At 42.3% G+C, this 18,705-nt stretch overlaps 1 long non-coding RNA gene across 1 annotated transcript in view; it reads right to left on the bottom strand.

Moving 5' to 3' along the window:
- Positions 1-15,409: 15,409 nt before the first annotated feature.
- Positions 15,410-18,705, bottom strand: part of LOC104986464 — a 3,987-nt gene continuing 691 nt past the window's right edge. Inside the window, exon 2 of the long non-coding RNA XR_825043.1 lies at positions 15,410-18,698. This is a non-coding gene — a long non-coding RNA (uncharacterized LOC104986464). The remainder of the gene's footprint in view (positions 18,699-18,705) is intronic.

Below are 18,705 nucleotides of genomic sequence, written 5' to 3'. Positions count from 1 at the left end.
GCTGACAAAGGTGCGTATAATCTAGGTTATGGTCTTTCCAGTCACATGCGGTTGAGACAGCTGGACTATAAACAAGGCAGAATGCCAAAGAATTGATACTTCAGAACTGTGGTGCTGGAGAAGACTCTTGAGAGTCCCTAGACAGCAACGAGATGAAAACAGTCAATCTTAACAGAAATCAACCCTGAAGACTCATTGGAAGGACTGATGCTGAAGCTGAAGCTCCAGTACTTTGGCCACCTGATGTGAAGAGCCAACTTATTGGAAAAGACCCTGATGCTGGGAAATATTGAAGGCAGAAGGAGAAGAGGGCAACAGAGGATGAGATGGTTGGATGGCATCATCAGTGCAATGGACATGAACTTGGGCAAACTCCGGGAGATGGTGGGGCACAGGGAGGCTGGGCATGCTGCAGTCCATAGGGTCGCAAAGAATCAGACATGGCTTAGTGACTGAACAACAAGAGACAAATGGAGAGACTTCTCTCTGCAGTCCAATGATTAAGACTCTGTGCTTCCAATGCAGGGGACAGGGTTCGATTTCTGGTTGGTGAACTAAGACCCTACCTACCGCAGAGGGCAGCCAAAAATTTTTAAAAACTTAAAACAAAATGGCACCCAAATCTCATTAGTTCCAATGACTAACAAATTCATGAATAGAATGTTTGTCCCCTACTCCTGTCTCCCTTCTCTGAATCCTTTTATAAATGGTGTCACCCATCTCAGCCCTTGGCAGTGGAGTTATTTGCTTATCTGAGCCCCCCATAAGCAACACAGGAAATCATTTTTCTTGGAATAGGGAGTTTTCCACATTTACCACTGCTTCCATATGTAATCACTGAACATTTGCCCACATAGTTCTCTTGCATTAAACTACACTTCCAGGCAAAAAGAGGAGTATACATATTAGCTCAGAGCTTGTTTACTCCTTGCAAGGAAAGTTATGACCAACCTAGATAGCATATTCAAAAGCAGAGACATTACTTTGCCAACAAAGGTCCGTCTAGTCAAGTCTATGGTTTTTCCAGTGATCATGTATGGATGTGAAAGTTGGATCGTGAAGAAAGCTGAGCACCAAAGAATTGATGCTTCTGAACTGTGGTGTTGGAGAAGACTCTTGAGAGTCCCTTGGACTGCAAGGAGATCCAACCAGTCCATCCTAAAGGAGATCAGTCCTGGGTGTTCCTTGGAAGGACTGATGCTAAAGCTGAAACTCCAATACTTTGGCCACCTCATGCGAAGAGTTGACTCATTGGAAAAGACTCTGATGCTGGGAGGGATTGGGGGCAGGAGGAGAAGGGGATGACAGAGGATGACATGGCTGGATGGCATCACCGATTCGATGGACATGAGTTTGAGTGAACTCTGGGAGTTGGTGATGGACAGGGAGGCCTGGCGTGCTGCGATTCATGGGGTCACAGTCGGACACAACTGAGCGACTGAACTGAACTGAACTGATTTCTGGTGAAATGAAGCTCTCAGAGGAATAAATAATCTTTTCTGTCTCTGCTGGATTTAAAGACTAGATTCAAACAGTCTTAGGAGAGTTAGATGTTAGTATAGCTTTCAAAGAAGACCAAGAGTGAGCTGATTTCAGCCAAAACATGGCAGGAGAGACCCCGTGTGTTCATTCTGAGTAATAGCGACTGGCATGAACCTGGTTTTCCCCTGATTAGAAACAGAAAGAATAAATCAGGAGCTTGGAATGAACACAATTCACTACTATATACTACAGATGACTGATGGGGACCTGCTGTCTAGTCCAGGCAACTCTACCTAATATTCTGTGATAACCTATATGAGAAAAGAGTCCATTTATTTATTAATAAAAACAAGTGACATTTCACATTAAAAAAAAGAAAATTATAGAAGTGTAAAAATGTTCTTTATGCACCAGAGCCATTCTTAAGAAGTTTATTTTTTTTCTCTGTAATTAGTTGCCATATTTCCAAATACAACTTAAGAAAGTCAGCTCAGATTCAGTGGCACTAAGAAATAGGAAGTTAGCCTTACAAATGCATTCCAATATACATTAGGTGCAGACAAGTACAGTTTGAGTCCACTTACATAAGTTACCTGCATGCATGCCTGCCAAGTTGCTTCAGTTGTATCTGACACATTACAACCCTATGGACTGTAGCCCACCAGGCTCCTCTGTCCGTGGGATTCTCTAGGCAAGAATACTGGATGGACTGATATGCCCTCTTCCAGGGGAACTTCCCAACCCAGGGATCAAACCTGTGTCTCTTACATCTCCTGCATTGGCATACATTCTAAGTTGTTTCAGTCACGTCCAACTCTTTGTGACCCTCTGGACTGTGGCCCGTCAGGCTCCTATATCTGTGGGATTCTGCAGGCAAGAATACTGGAGTGGATTGCCGTGCTCTCCTCCAGGGGATTTTCCCAACCCAGGGATTGAAGCCGCACCTCTTACATCCTGTATTGGCAGGCAGATTCTTTACTACCAGAACCACCTGGGAAGCCCATAGACAGTACCTAGAATAGTCAAATTCATAGAGTCAGAAAGAACATTGGTAGATGCCAAGGGCTGGGAATGGGGTGGGGAGCGAGGAGTCAGTGTTTAATGGGAACAGTGTTTCAGTTCAGAAAGTGAAAAGTTCAGGAGATAGATGATAGTGAGAGTTGCACAACAATATGAATGTACTTCGTGCCACTGAAATGTACAGGTAAATATGGTTAAAAGAGTATGTATTATATTATGTGACTTTTACAATAAAAAACATTAATAAAATAAATGGATCTGCAGGAAAAAAAAAAAGAAGTTGGGTCAGTAATGAGCTGTCTTTCAGCCTTGATGAGACATGGTGTTACCATCGGTGAGCATAGTACATTTGGTCCATGTACTATCCAGCGGCCATTTCAACTCTCAACTTTCAGGAGCCTGTGATGACGACTGGAGATCTGGGTTCTAGTCTTGCCTTTGCCTTGGGTGGTTATGTCACTGAGCTTCACCCGGTCTCAGGGTCAAGAAGGAACTAGGGGATTGGATTCGGTGCTCTTGTAGGCTCTTCTCAGCTGTGTTCAACTAGTAACTTTCAAAACTTCCACCCAAATTCCCAGGCCTGAAAGAGTCCCCACTGCAACTTGTCCAAATATATGGCACTCCCCAAGCTTGGCTGTCAGTGTTTGGGAACACTGTGGTCTCTGTTCCCAAAAAAGACCTGAGTACAAAAGGCCAGTCAGGAACCAGGGAAGACAGATTCAGACATGAAACCATGGGAAGCATGTTGGACTCTTCAAATACCCTCTCATCAAGCAGGGCTGGGAACTGGGTGGAGGACCTGCTTGACACTATCTCTCCCTGGATAAGGACTCCCAGACTCCACCTGCTGGGCACGAGGGGCCTCTGAGTGTTTTGGAGGCCTCTGAGATACATTATTATTCCTTGAATTTCTAATCTTCTGGCCCAGGCTGGTGCATCAAAAAAGTGCAAATTTATTGGGCATTGAATGTGGCAGGCAATGTTCAAAACATTTTGCATATATTAACTCATTTCACCTTCACTACAAGACCCTCCGCAGGCAATTACTGTCCCCACCACCTGGGTAAAGAACTTTTAAGCCAGAGGTTAAATAACCAGTTTGAGACCACACAGCTCCTAAAGGAACCTCAAGTCCAGGCAGTCGGCTCCACAGCCCATGGTCTTGGTCACCACCAATACTCTGAACCCCCACAGCTCTGCAGAGTGGCTGCTTAATGAATACATGTTGAGTGAATCAATGTTGAGTGAATGCTTGAATGAATCAAAATGCAACTCACTTCAAGATTCAAGATCCCACTGAGCAGTGTTCCTAGGTTCCAGATTCTCCCAGCCCCTTCCCTTCCTTTCTGGCCCCTATGCGCTTCTTGGCCAGCAGGTCAATTCCTGGCCCATGGAAGGTGTTTGCCCTTCATGACTACAGATCACTCGTAGCCACCTTTGGAGAGGCGGCCTCACCCATAATCCGCAGTCCTGCTTATTCAGATTTATGTTTATTTTTCTCTAACTGATAACAAGTACCGCTGGGCCTGGGCTAAGGAACACCTGCGTGCCCTGCCCAGTATAGGCATTTTGTTAAAGCATCCAGTGTTCTCTTTAGGCTGTGAACCAGGAATTCAGGATGCCATCAGGCCACACACCTTAACTCTCCACCCTAAAGTGAGCCTTGCTTCAAGGAACGTGTCTCACACACACCTCTATCCCCCATCAGCCTCCCCAAAGCAGGTTCAATCTCCACTTTAACTCCATCACTTCTAGTGAAGGGAAAGAGGAGAGAGAAACTAATATCTAGTACGAATGCTAGGCTAGCTACTTCAAAAACTTTATGCTTTCACATATACAATATTATTGTACTGATTCTACAGGTAATTAAAGCAATGAACAGCCAGGATGTTTGCATAACTCACCAGTGTTAACCTAGCCAGTGAACAGCAGTGCTGGAATTCAAACCAAAATACATGCTCTTTCTACCCCATGCTGTCTTTGAAGGTGCTTATTAGCACTTCCCCTGGGCTTCCTCTAGGATGCCAGAATCAATGTTTGGGTAGGAAAAACAAAACAAAACAGTATTTAAGGACCATTTATTTATCTGCAAAATAGGAATTAAAATAGTTCCTACCAGAAAGGGTTCTTAAAAGGGTTAAATGAAAAAACCCAAATAAAGAATTTAGCACCAAGATTAAAAAAGAATAAGCACCACGACCCTTCCTCTTCCATTATTTTCCTCCTCTATCTCCTCTGGACAACAGGTGAACAAAAACTGGACCTCACACAAGAGAAGCAGTAACACCAGGCCATTTGGAAGATGAAGGAGCAGTGTGGTGGTAAAAGAAAAGAAAAAAAAAAAAAAAAGAAGTAGGTGGTGTAAACATGTAACTTTATATCCAGACAGGCTTGGTTTCAAATGAATACAATTTAAAATCATGTGCTGGGACTTTCCTGGTGGCACAGTGGTTGAGAACCTGCCTTCCAATGCAGGGGACATGGGTTTGATCCCTGGTCTCAGACGGTAAAGCGTCTGCCTGTAGTGCGGGAAACCCAGGTTCGATCCCTGGGTTGGGAAAATCCCCTGGAGAAGGAAATGGTGACCCACTCCAGTACTCTTGCCTAGAAAAGTCCACGGACTGAGGAGACTGGTAAACTACAGTCCATCGGGTCGCAAAGAGTCAGACACGACTGAGAAACTTCACTTTCTTTCTTTCTGGGAACTAAGATCCCTCATGCTGCTGGACAACTAAGCCCCTGAACCTCAATGAAGACTCAGCACAACTAAAGAAATAAAATAAGTAATCATATGCTAGCAAATATGTTTTCAGTAGAGAAATTAGTTAAGTTCTGATTCGAAATTTTTTTTTGGCCACACCACTCAGATTTTGTGAGCTTAGTTCCTTGACCAGGGAGCGAACCCAGGGCCATTGCTAGGAAAATATTGAGTCCTTATCTCCGGACCACCAGGAAAACTAAAAATTTTTAAAGAACTGCCGGAAATTCAACAGAGAAAATCACACATGCAAAGAGAAAGCAACAAATAACAAAACACAGAGTTCTGAGATGCTGTGTTGTCAGAATTGGGCCAGCCCCGCTGCCTAGTGGGCTACAGTCCATGAGGTTGCAAAGAATCAGACACCACTGAGTGACTGATGTTCCCATACTGAAAGGTCTTCCAAGGTGGCACAGTGGTAAAGAATCTTCTTGCCAATGCATGAGTCACAAGAGATGTGGGTTTGATCCCTGAGCTGGGAAGATCCCCTGGAATGGCAATGCACTACAATACTGTTGCCTGGAAGATTCCATGGACAGAGGAACTAGTGGGTTACAGTTCATTGGGTTGCAAAGAGTTGGACACGACTGAGCACACACACCCACACACATCCATGCTAAAACACAAGCACTGGATTCAAAAACAAAATATAATTCAATTCTATGACTACTTTTACCATTTTTTACAAATTTCAGCATAGCTGGTTGCTCAGTCATTAAGTTGTGACAGACTCTTTGAGACCCCATGGACTGCAGGACTACAGGCTTCCCTGTCCTTCACTATTTCCAGGAGTTTGCTCAAACTCGTATCCATTGAGCCAGTGATGCCATTCAAACATCTTGTCCTCTGTTGTCCCCTTCTCCTCTTGCTGACAGTCTTTCCCAGCAGCAGGGTCTTTTCCAGTGAGTCAGCTTTTCCCATTAGGTGGCCAAAGTATTGGAACTTCAGCTTCAGCATCAGTTCTTCCAAAGAATATTCAAGACTGATTTCCTTTAGGATTGACTAGTTTGGTCTCCTTGCTGTCCAAGGGACTCTCAAGAGTCTTCTTCAACACCACAGTTCAAAAGCATCAATTCTTTGGAGCTCAGCCTTCATTATGGTTCAACTCTCACATCCATACATGACTACTGGAAAAATCATAGCTTTGACTATGTGGATCTTGGTGGGCAAAGTAGTGTCTCTGCTTTTTAATATGCTGTCTAGGTTTGTCATAACTATTCTTCCAAGAAACAACCATCTTTTAATTTTGTGGCTGCAGTCACCATCTGCATTGATTTTGGAGGCCAAGAAAGTGAAATCTGACACTGTTTCCACATTTTCCCTATGTATTTGACATGAAGTAATAGGACCAGGTATCTTAATTTTTTTAATGTTGAAGTTTTAAGTGAACTTTTTCACTCTCTCTTTCACTCTCATCAAAAGGCTCTCTAGTTCCTCTTTGCTTTCTACCATTAGAGTGGTATTATCTGTGAGGTTGTTGGTATTTTTTTCAGCTTGCAAGAAGCTATTCTTTGAAGGTGAACATTTTCAAGTTCATTTTTATAAAAATATGGCAAATGGTAAGAAACAAGCTTATTAAAGGGTTTTAAGATTACAGTTAGAGGGAGCCAATGTAGGAAAAGCTGTAAATTAAAGATGAAAAGATGAAATGGCATGGACCTCCTCATGGTTCATAACATTGTATAGGAGGCGGTGATCAAAACCATCTCCAAGAAAAAGAAATGCAAAAAGGCTAAATGGTTGTCGGAGAAGGGCTTACAAAGAGCCGAAAAAAGAAGAGAAGCAAAAGGCAAAGGAGAAAAGGAAAGATATATCTATCTAAACGCAGCATTCCAAAGAATAGCAAGGAGAAATAAGAAAACCTTCCTAAGTGAACAATGAAAAGAAATAGAGGAAAACAATAGAAGGGGAAAGACCAGAGATCTTTTCAAGGAAATTAGAGATACCAAGGGAACATTTCATGCAAAGATGGGCACAATAAAGGATAGAAACAGTATGGTCCTAACAGAAGCAGAAGATATTAAGAGGAGGTGGCAAGAATACACAGAACTATACAAAAAAGATCTTAATGACCCAGATATCCATGATGGTATTATTACTCACCTAGAAACAGACATCCTGGAGTGCAAAGTCAAATGGGCCTTAGGAAGCATCATTACAAACAAACCTAGAGGAGGTGATAGAATTCCAGTTGAGCTATTTCAAATCCTGAAAGATGATGCTGTGAAAGTGCTGCACTCAATATGCCAGCAAATTTGGAAAACTCAGCAATGGCCACAGGACTGGAAAATGTCAGTTTTCATTCCAATCCCAAAGAAAGGCAATGCCAAAGAATGTTCAAACCACCACACATTGCACCCATCTCACACACTAGCAAACAATGCTCAAAATTCTCCAAGCTAGGCTTCAGCAGTACATGAACTGAGAAATTTCCTTCCAAGGAATAAGTGTCTTTTAATTTCTTGGCTGCAATCACCATCAGCTGGTTCCATCACTTCATGGCATATTGATGGGGAAACAATGGAAACAGTGAGAGACTTTATTTTCTTGGGCTCCAAAATCACTGCAGATGGTGATTGCAGCTATGAAATTAAAAGACGCTTACCCCTTGGAAGAAAACCTATGACCAACGTAGACAGCATATTAAAAAGCAGAGACATTACTTTGCCAACAAAGGTAGTCTAGTCACAGCTATGGTTTTTCCAGTAGTCATGTATGGATGTAAGAGTTGGGCCATAAACAAAACTGAGCACTGAAGAACGGATGCTTTTGAATTGCAGTGTGGGAGAAGAATCTTAAGATTCTCTTGGACAGCAAGGAGATCCAACCAGTCCATCCTAAAGGAAATCAGTCCTGAATATTTACTGGAAGGAGTGATGTTAAAGCTGAAACTCCAATACTTTGGCCACCTGATGCAAAGAGCTGACTCATTGGAAAAGACCCTGATGCTGTGCAAGATTGAAGACAGGAGGAGAAGGGGACGGCAGAGGATGAGATGGTTGGATGGCATCACCTGTTTGATGGACATGAGTTTGAGCAAGCTCCAGGAGTTGGTGATGGACAGGGAAACCCAACGTGCTGCAGTCCATGGAGTCCCAAACTGTTGGACATGACTGAGTGACTGAACTGAACTGATCCATGTTTTAAAAATCCTTAGTATGCAGTAGCTGCTGCATAACTTTCTACTCAGTTTTGTCATTTTTTCCAGAGAATGACTTTATTAAAGTTGTATATCTAGACATAGATCTATATCTTTATCCCATAGGGCTGTTTTACTAACCAATCTAATTAGTCCTTTGCCAACCATCTTCATATCCTACTCAGTGTTCCTGTATCAACACCAACTAAGGAGTCATCTCCAATTAATGGAAGCTTCCCTGGAAGATGGACTTTTCCTTCTTGTTAAACTCTGGGTATCACACAAAGACCCTGTAATTTTAATTAAGATCCAGATAGATTATCAATAGTCCCTGGACAACCAAAATTTCAGCGAATGATTTCTCTCATTCTGTCATGTGATATAAAATCCATTGCTATATTCCTAGTGTTTTTCTTAAAACAGTGCCAGAAACTAAATATGTGAAGAAGATATTTGAAAAAGTGAATAAATAAATAAACACATGAATCAATATTTACCCTCTTTGAAAAACGGGTTCTTCAATGCTCTACTTTTTAATTTGACTTTGTTGAAAGCACTAGTCGGCTCTAAGTAATAACCCAATATTCTTTCATTTCACCAAAGGTATATAGAAGAATATATTGGACATTTTTTTCCATTGAATTAACTCTGAACTCTGTGATGTTGGGAAAGATTAAAAAAGGGAACAAAGCTTTAAGAAGTACACATACTTCCTTTTATGGCATTTTGGATACTTGATTTCTAGACACTGAGCACAAACACTGAGATAAATTCTATAATGGTATCTTATTTTCTGAGATGTAAATGCCCTTCTGAATCCTGCCATGACTTAGTTTTGAGGCTTAGGCAATAGGTGGAAATATTCAACACTGGATTTAATTAGAAGCTTTCACTGAATTCATTAGGATGCAGATAAATAGTTTACATTGGGAGATTAAGGAACAATTAAAATGATTATAGGACTACAGAAACAACTTTGTAACTAGTGAGAATTCTCCTAAGTGTGTAATTGCATTTTCAACACAATTAGGTGCTTAATTGTGTACAATCCTTAATTAATACACTTTAACACATAAACCCTTAGATTGGGGGCGGGGGGGACTGTCTTTGTCTACTGCCTTTTGGCAATCTGAAAAATATATGGAGTTTTCTCTTTACCCTTTACCCAATAGGTTGCTCAAGTTTTGAATGGTGAACCTAGAGTATGTCATACAGAGTGAAGTAAGTCAGAAAAAGAAAAACAAATATCATATATTAACACATAAATGTGTTAGGGAAGCACACTGAAACAGCCCACCCTGGCCAGGCACCATAGTAACCATTTGCATGAGTTGTTTTACGACAGGAGGTCCAGATAAGGAATAAGGAACTAATAAGCCACCACCAACCGGTAGAGTTCAAGAAAGGTCAAAAAGTGACACCACATGTCCAACCGCCTCCCAGAATCCTTCTCTCTGCCAGCCATCTTGGCTGAACAAGGCGTGCACCACCAGGAAGGACTCTGAGTCAGAATGATTGGCTAAAGACAACTGGGAAACTAATCCCATCACCATAAAACCCAGATTGCAAGCCAGAGTGACAGAGCAGTTCTCCTGGGTTCCCTTACCCTACTGCCCTCCGCCCTGGCACCCTTTCCCAATAAAATCTCTTGCTTTGTCATCACGTGTCTCCTTGGACAATTCATTTCCGAGTGTTAGACAAAAGCCCACTTTCGGGCCCTGGAAGGGGTCTGCCTTCCTGCGGCATACGTGTCGACTAAAAAAGATGCACAACATGAGAATTGCAAGTTAAGTCTTATTTGGGGCAAAATGAGGGCTGCAGCCTGGGAGACAGCACCTCAGATGGCTCTGAGAGACTGCTCTAAAGAGATAGTGGGGGAAGATCAATATATGTGATTTCGGTTAAGGGAGAGTTCATGAAATCAAGTGTTTATCTTACTCTACCAGTCACAGGAAGCTGATGTCACCACGAAGGGATTCGGTGTTTTTCTAGATATGAGGAAATGCAAAGATTGGGATCATGAAATTAGTTCCTGAGAATGTCTATCTAAAGACCTGTTGCACCAGTTTTCCTGGAGCACAGAGTGCCTCATTCCCCATCCTGAATACCCTTTGGGTGTGTTGAAGGTCAGCAGCTACAGCAGCACAGGATTCCATCCCTTCAGAGGCAGATGGCAAATGCCTTTCCTTTGGTTCAGTTCAGTTCGGTTCAGTCACTCAGTCGTGTCCAGCTCTTTTCGATCCCATGAAATGCAGCACGCCAGGCCTCCCTGTCCATCACCAACTCCCAGAGTTCACTCAAACTCATGTCCATCGAGTCAGTGATGCCATCCAGCCATCTCATCCTCTGTCATCCCCTTCTCCTCCTGCCCCCAATCCCTCCCAGCATCAGAGTCTTTCCCAATGAGTCAACTCTTCGTATGAGGTGGCCAAAGTACTGGAGTTTCAGCTTTAGCATCATTCCTTCCAAAGAAATCCCAGGGCTGATCTCCTTCAGAATGGACTCGTTGGATCTCCTTGCAGTCCAAGGGACTCTCAAGAGTTTCTTCTCCAACACCACAGTTCAAAAGCATCAATTCTTCGGCACTCAGCTTTCTTCACAGTCCAACTCACATCCATACATGACCACTGGAAAAAACATAGACTTGACTAGACGGACATTTGTTGGCAAAGTAATGTCTCTGCTTTTTAATATGCTATCTAGGTTGGTCATAACTTTCCTTCTAAGGAGTAAGCGTCTTTTAATTTCATGGCTGCAGTCACCATCTTCAGTGACTTTGGAGCCCAGAAAAATAAAGTCTGACACTGTTTCCACTGTTTCCCCATCTATTTCCCATGAAGTGATGGGACCGTATGCCATGATCTTCATTTTCTGAATGTTGAGCTTTAAGCCAACTTTTTCACTCTCCTCTTACACTTTCATCAAGAGGCTTTTTAGTTCCTCTTCACTTTCTGTCATAGGGGTGGTGTCATCTGCATATCTGAGGTTATTGATATTTCTCCTGGCAATCTTGATTCCAGCTTGTGCTTCTTCCAGCCCAGCGTTTCTCATTATGTACTCTGCATATAAATTAAATAAGCAAAGTGACAATATACAGCCTTTACGTACTCCATTTCCTATTTGGAACCAGTCTGTTGTTAGCAAATGCCCTTCCTTGGTAAGTGCCAATTTGTAGTTGACATATGGAATCTAGAAAAATAGTACAGATGAACCTATTTTGCAGGGTAGGAATAGAGATGCAGACATAGAGAATGGACTGCACATAGGGTGGGAAGGAGAGGATGGGATGAATTGAGAGAGTAGCATTGACATATATACATTACCGTGTGTAAAACAGATAGCTGGTGGAACCTGCTGTATAGCACAGGGAGCTCACTTAGATGGGTGAGATGGGGGAGGTGGGAGGGAAGCTCAAGAGAGAGGAGATATATGTATACATAAGGCTGATTAACATTGTTGTAAAGTAAAAACTAAAACAACACTGTAATTATACTCCAATTAAATATTTTTTGTAAGTTTTGAGTGGTTCAAATTCGTGTAAGTATAATCTGTTTAATATTTAAAAACAATGGTTAAAAGTTTGACTTTTTTTTTAACCTAGTTAAATATGAAGATTTGAGAGAACACTATATTGAAATGTACATTTCTTAATTTTCATTGATCTACTTTTACAAGTTGGGTTGAAATGTAGCAGGAAAAATTCTTCAAGTAAATCACTGTATATCAATGATGTCCAGGTTTTATGAAAACTAACAGGTTTTTTGGGAGCAGAGGCAGAAACACAAAATTTTTTAAAACAGTCAGCACTCAATAAAAAAAAAATCAGTCAAGAAGCTAAGTATAATTTCAAAAGAGAAAAAAAAATCAATAACCTTCATATATACAATTACCAATTAGAGGATATAATGAGAAGCTTTCAAATCAACAAAATGAAAAGAAAAAAACATTTGGGAATAAATTTAATACAAAATGTGCAAAACTGTAAAGGAGAACCAAAATCACTGGTTGGGGAAGAAAGATTCTCCCACCAAAATAGTGGGTTTTGGGGGATGTGATCCTATTAAGAGTCTAGGAAGGTATCTATACGTGCTGTGCTGTTCTTAGTTGCTCAGTCGTGCCCAGCTCTTTGCAACCCCATGGACTGCAGCTTGCCAGTCCACGGTGATTCTCCAGGCAAGAATACTGAAGTAGGTTGTCATGCCCTCCTCTAGGGGATCTTCCAAACTCAAGGATTGACCCCAGGTCTCCCTCATTGCAGGCAGATTCTTTACTGTCTGAGCAACCAGGGAAACCCAAGAGTCCAGCAGACATGGGCATTTATGCAGCCAGCCCTGCCACTGTTTTTCAATATCCTCCTATTGCATAGAATAGAAGTCTATGAAGATTTAAGAAAAAAACGTAGTTTATCAGGCATTCCTAATAAACAGATCATCTGGCATCATAGAGAATTCAGATGTCAAAAATAAAATGGTGCCAAAATCAGCACAGCAAAGATCCAGAAACTATAGGTAACTTATATACCTATGCTTGGAAACCCTAGGTATTTATTACTAGATAACTATAGGTAGGACTCAAAGAAACTTGACTTCAACAATCTTTGGCAGCAATGTGTTCGAGCTATACAAGATAATAAAACAGTAAGAACAGAAGCCATTCAAGTTGAATGGATTAAATCAAGTCGATTTGTAAGTATAAGGATACTGGAGAATATATTAGTTCAGAAAAATGATTTAGAAGGCAGTGACACTTTTTGTTGTTGTCGCTAATTTGTGTCTGACTCTTTTGTGACCCCGTGGGCTGTAGTCTGCCAGACTATAGGTGCTACAGTTCCTACAGGCCACAGGCTCCTAGGTCCATGATTTTTTCCATGCAAGAATACTGCTGTGGGTTGCCATTTCATCCTAGGGGATCTTCCCAACCCAGAGATCCAACCCATGTCTCCTGCATTGGCAGGCAGTTTCTTTACCACTGCATCACCTGGGAAGCCCTGTGATACTTTTTAGTCAATATTTTTGTCCTACACAACTGCATAGTTAAGCAACATATTATGATAAAGTAATCGTGAAAATGCCAGCTGCTAAGTTCCTAGAAAAAGACCTTGATGCTGACCCTGATTCTGGGAAAGACTGAAGACAGGAGAAGGGGACAACAGAGGACGAGATGGTTGAATGGCATCACCAACTCAGTAGACATGAGTTTGAGTAAGTTCCAGGAGATGGTGAAGGACAGGGAAACCTGGTGTACTGCAATCCATGGGGTCCCAAAGGGTTGGACATGACTGAGCGATTGACCAACAATAACAAGGTCCTAGTGGAGGAAAGCTCCCTGCTCCCCCTCCCCTCAACTAGGGTGCAGCAGAATCAATAGGCAGTAGAGTCGAAATGGAATTGAATTCTGGCTCCTCCTCTTAGTAGGTTGGGCAAGGTCACTGAACTTTAATGTCTCTGAACCTTTCAGAACTTTAGTTTCCTTCTCTGTAAAATGAGGATTCATCCTCATTCATGAATGTTGTGTGAAATCAAGCAAAAATGCACAAGGAGTATTAGTTCAGCATCTGGACCAAATACGCTGGGTTCTTTTTTGTGGTATGAGGTTCAGATAAAGGTTCCCAGCATCTACTCTTCAGCTCAACAACTGATCATAATTCTGAGCTATATGTGAGCTTTGCCCTTCCAATGCTCAGGGCAAACCTTGGAGCCTTTTCTGACTGAGCCACTGTCACTTTTTGCCTCGATTACTCCCCATTCTTGCCACTACAGGCAAAGAACAGCAGAGTGGCTGGGGACCCTAATGTAAGAGTCAGATCACATCGCTCCTATACTCAAAACCTTCAGATGGCTCCTACCTCATTCAGTAAAAGCCAACATCCTTGCAGTGGCCTCCATGATCCAGCCCCCACGAAGCCCTCACCGTCTCTGCTAACTCTCTCCTTCATTCAGACCACTGCAGCCACTCTGTGCTCTTTGCTGTTTCCTGACACACCAACCTCACTCCTGTCTAGGAACCTCTGATCCAGCAGTGTTCCCTGCCTGGGAATTCTGACAAATTGCCCCTCACCTACACACTCCATTTGCAGAAACCTGCTCTGTAGCACCATTAGAGTATGGGCGTGTGCTCAGTCGTGTCTGACTCTTCGAGACCCCGTGGACTGTTGCCTGCCAGGCTCCTCTGTCCATGCCATTTCCTTCTTCAGAGGATCTTCCCAATTCAGAGCTCCAACCCACCTCTCCTGCACTGAGATTCTTTACCAGTGTAAAGAATTCTTTACCAGTGAGACACCTGGGAAACCCACCTTCGAAGTATGCTATATAATTCATCTGTCTTTTACGTTTATTGTCTCCCACTGCAAGAATGTAGACTCCACAAGAGCAGGATCTTTGTTTAGTTCATTTTTTTTTTTCAAGGATCTAGAATAGTACCTATACATGGTAGATTAATTTTTCAAAGAATGGTGTTGTGTCAACAGAAACACAATATATATGATATGCATCTCATAGTAATGTTTCAGTGCTTGGAAAACTGGAAATTCCGTAATTCAGAACTCCCTATGCCCTAATCATGGTATATAACTTACATTTCCATAATGGGCAAAAACACTGAGAAAATTGATCCCCCTTAAATATGGCCCATATAAAATCTGAATGTGCTTAGTACAGACGGGGTTAATTCAAAACCAAAGTCAATGTGGCCAAAATGAAAACCTCAAAGAAAAATTTGGAATGGAAATAGAAGGATGAGGCTAGGTGGGCAGGAAAATGGAGGAAATCTGAAGAAAAAAATAACAAGGCTCATGACCCATTAGCTATAGGCCTGTAGAATACTCATGCAAAAAAACTCATTGTTTCTGAATCAGCTCACAATACTATGGTGACTTGGGTCCACTTTTCTTGCTAAGGTTGGAGGGGGAGGGGAGGGGTAGCGCTCTGCCCTCTGGTTCCCAGATGGGGAATTAATGGCTCCTTGTTCAGGTTACTCTATTGCTACAAAACAAATCACTCCACAACTTAGCAGCTTCAAACAAGTACTTTATTTTGTTGACAGTTTGTGGATCTGGAATTCAGGAAGGGCTCATCTTGGTAGTCCTCAGCTGGGTGTCTCTCCTGCTATGGCAGTTGGCAGCTTGATCTGCAGACATCTGAAAGCTCAGCTGGGCTAGACGTCCAAGAAGGCACACACACTCAGCTGGCAGTTAATGCTGGCCATCAGCGAGAGCTCAAGCTTGGCGGCTGACCAGACACCTGTTGGTCTGAGGTGCCTGGTGTCCCACAGAGAACCAGGTGGAAGCAGCAGGGCATGTTCTAATCTAGCCTCAGATATTGCAGAGTCCCTCCTGCCACATTCTATTGGTGAATCACTAAGGCTGGCCCAGATTCAAGGGGAAGGTACATAAGACCCACCACTCAACAGAAGGAAGGTCTAAGCATTTGCAGAAATATTTTAAAATCACACACCGCTTCAAGCACGAAGCTGCAGACTGGTTACATCTGATTAGGTCTTATGATGATCAGAAACCCGGAATTAGTGTTTGATGTTTTAGAAGTGTCTCATGTCCCCTGTGTACTTAGCCCCTGTAATATCTCCCCACTTTTCTCTGTTCCTTCTGGCCGCTGGAAACTGTTTGAGTAGCTTGGAAGGTAGGACAGGGTGGGCAGGAATGATGGCAGTGGAGGAACAGGAATTTCACACTAACGACTCACTCCCTAAGAAAATTCACCTAAGTTCCTTGTCATTTACGCACACGGCATCCAAACTGTATACATACAGGTAACATTATGTATTTATTTTTTAAAGTATTGCTAGTTAAAAATTTTTTTTTGGCTGTGGTGGCACAAGGCTTGCACAATGAATCTTTGTTCTCAGGGATGGAACCCATGCTTCCTGACGTGGAAGCACAGAGTCTTAAGTAAGCACTGGACCACCAGGGAAGTCCCACATCATTCATTATTGATTGCCTACCGAGGTCTATGCTGTTTGCACAAATTCTCTGTCCCATAGCAGTTAGAGAGATGAACACAACAGCTGCGTGGCTAGACCAGAGTGAGCAAGGAGAGCAGAGGTCAGGGAGGTGATGACTGGATTGTTTACAACTAGGGTGTCTACTGTGGGTGGGGTGGAGTTTTGAGGGTTTTGTGTCCAACAATGGCATGATCAGAGTTGTGTTTTAACAGGCATGTTGAGAAAAGGCTGGTAGAGGCAGGAGCTGGGGGACAGGTTAGGAGGCCACTGGCACAATCCAGATGACAGGGAACTGAACCGTGGTAATAGGAGCTGGACGGTGAAAAGTGGCCGTACTGGGAGGATGCACTTTGAGGGCAGAGCCACTAGACTTGTACTGAGGCTTGGGTCTGCAAGCTTGTCTGTTATTTCAACACATGTTTGCAACGTGGGACTCATTACATAGATACAGTTGATAGGCTCCTGCAGCAAAAGACAATTCAATGTCAATAAAATACAAACAACAGGAAAGTACGTTAATAATGTAGTAATAAAGTCCCAAGTCACTTGAGCAAAAAATTATTTTTATGCAAGTAAATCCAGAAATAAACAAATTTGTTTGACCATATGCTTTTTCCTCTGGAGTGGGTTTCCATTTCCTCCTCCTGGGGATCTTCCCGACCCAGGGATCAAACCTGCATGTCCCGCATTGGCAGATGGATTCTGTACCACTAAGCCAACTGGGAAGTTCCCTTTTGACACCACACTGGGTTAAGTCCACCAGATATTTCTACTTCATTTTAGAAGCTGCTCTCTAATTAGTTCCTCCAACTCTAGGTAACAGCTCAAGGAAGAGCACACAAAACCAACGCATTCAGCCTAATGTGGCATTCTCAACGGATGGGGAGAAACTCGGGTATGATGGGCAATGACAACACAGAAAGGCTAGTCCGTGCCTTCCAGAGGCTGTTTGGCAGGAACCAGTGCACATGTTAGCAGGCCATCACCATGCACGTGGCAACTTTCCTGTCATGATTTAAAGTATGTGGTGGGTACAGAAGAGTTTAAATAAACCTGCAAGTGTTGGAAAATCATTTGCCTTTCTATGACTTAAGTTATCTTGAATTCAACAAATTGTGCAATCATGCAAGTTTTAATATCACTGCATTAACTGGGAACATCTACGGAAATACTTGGTTACCATTATATTGTCAAAAGAATTATCATATTTAATAAGGGAATGACACTCTGAATTCTGAAACAGTAAAATCATGAAACATGTAAATGTAACATGAGACTCCATTAGGTGAGTTTGATTGTTTCTAGAGTCTACAGGCTACTGGCCATTCTTAAATGTTGCAGGAATAGATGATAATCCTCATTATGAGGGCAGATCTAAATACAAATCTGTTACAAGTGTCATACGCTTTAACAGCCATACTTTAGAAGAGTGATTCCCAAGTTCTTTCAAATTTTTGATTTGGGGGCATGCCTACATTCTTTATTGTGCATTAATCTATTTCAGATAAAAATAAAATTTACTTTCTAGAAGGAATTTAACCACTGTGAAATTATGTAAAAATAACAGAGAATCATTAAGTATCATAAAGCATAGATTAAGGATCCCTGTTCTTCAGAATATATGGGAAATGATTGGCTTGTAAGAAATTTTGGCATTATGTCACCAAAGAAGCCACTTTTTAGGGCCACCGCTGATTCATGACTGGGGGGTAAATAGAGTCCTAATGGCCCTCTCGATCTCAAACACTAGGCTGTGGGGAAACATGCCACACAACCCTTGTTAACAGTATAAATAAACCTCTATTACTTCGTCATTCTTCAGAATGTCAAGTTCAGGATTTAAATGCTCTTCAAAGAAAGGTTTTTTTCAAAGAAAGAGCTAGATGGGGCACTAGAAAGAGGAGCATGGGTTTTGAGGTCAGATGGACCGCAGCTTGACTCTTCAGTCTTCCACTTGGGTTTGACCTGGTAAACTTTCTCTCAGGCTCCATCTCTATGCTACAAATGATAGGAATCATGGTCTCAACTTTTATGGGAAACCATATGTATCAGTATGGGACAAGCCTTCTAAGGGATGGTCTGTATGTGTGGTGAAAGGATATAGAAAGAGATCTAATTATACTGTTGTCAAGGAAACTTAGGGACTAAAGACTGGCGGTTGGGAAAGGAAGCATATCTCAAGTACCTACATTCTCCTCCTGAGAATGTTTTCACAAGGAAGCCAGGTAACACCTAAAAGGGAAGGCAGGACACAAGAACTCGTCTTGTGTCTTGCTTCCACTTTCCATCGTCTTGTGTCTTGCTTCCACTTTCCAAGTAGAGACCAGCTCACCCTCCAGCGACCTTGGAG

This window comes from Bison bison, unplaced genomic scaffold, assembly GCF_000754665.1.
Source record: "Bison bison bison isolate TAMUID 2011002044 unplaced genomic scaffold, Bison_UMD1.0 scf7180017864068, whole genome shotgun sequence".
Taxonomy (NCBI): Eukaryota; Metazoa; Chordata; class Mammalia; order Artiodactyla; family Bovidae; genus Bison; species Bison bison.
Note: the sequence above shows the minus strand (reverse complement) of the source record. Positions and strands in the feature narration are given on the sequence as shown.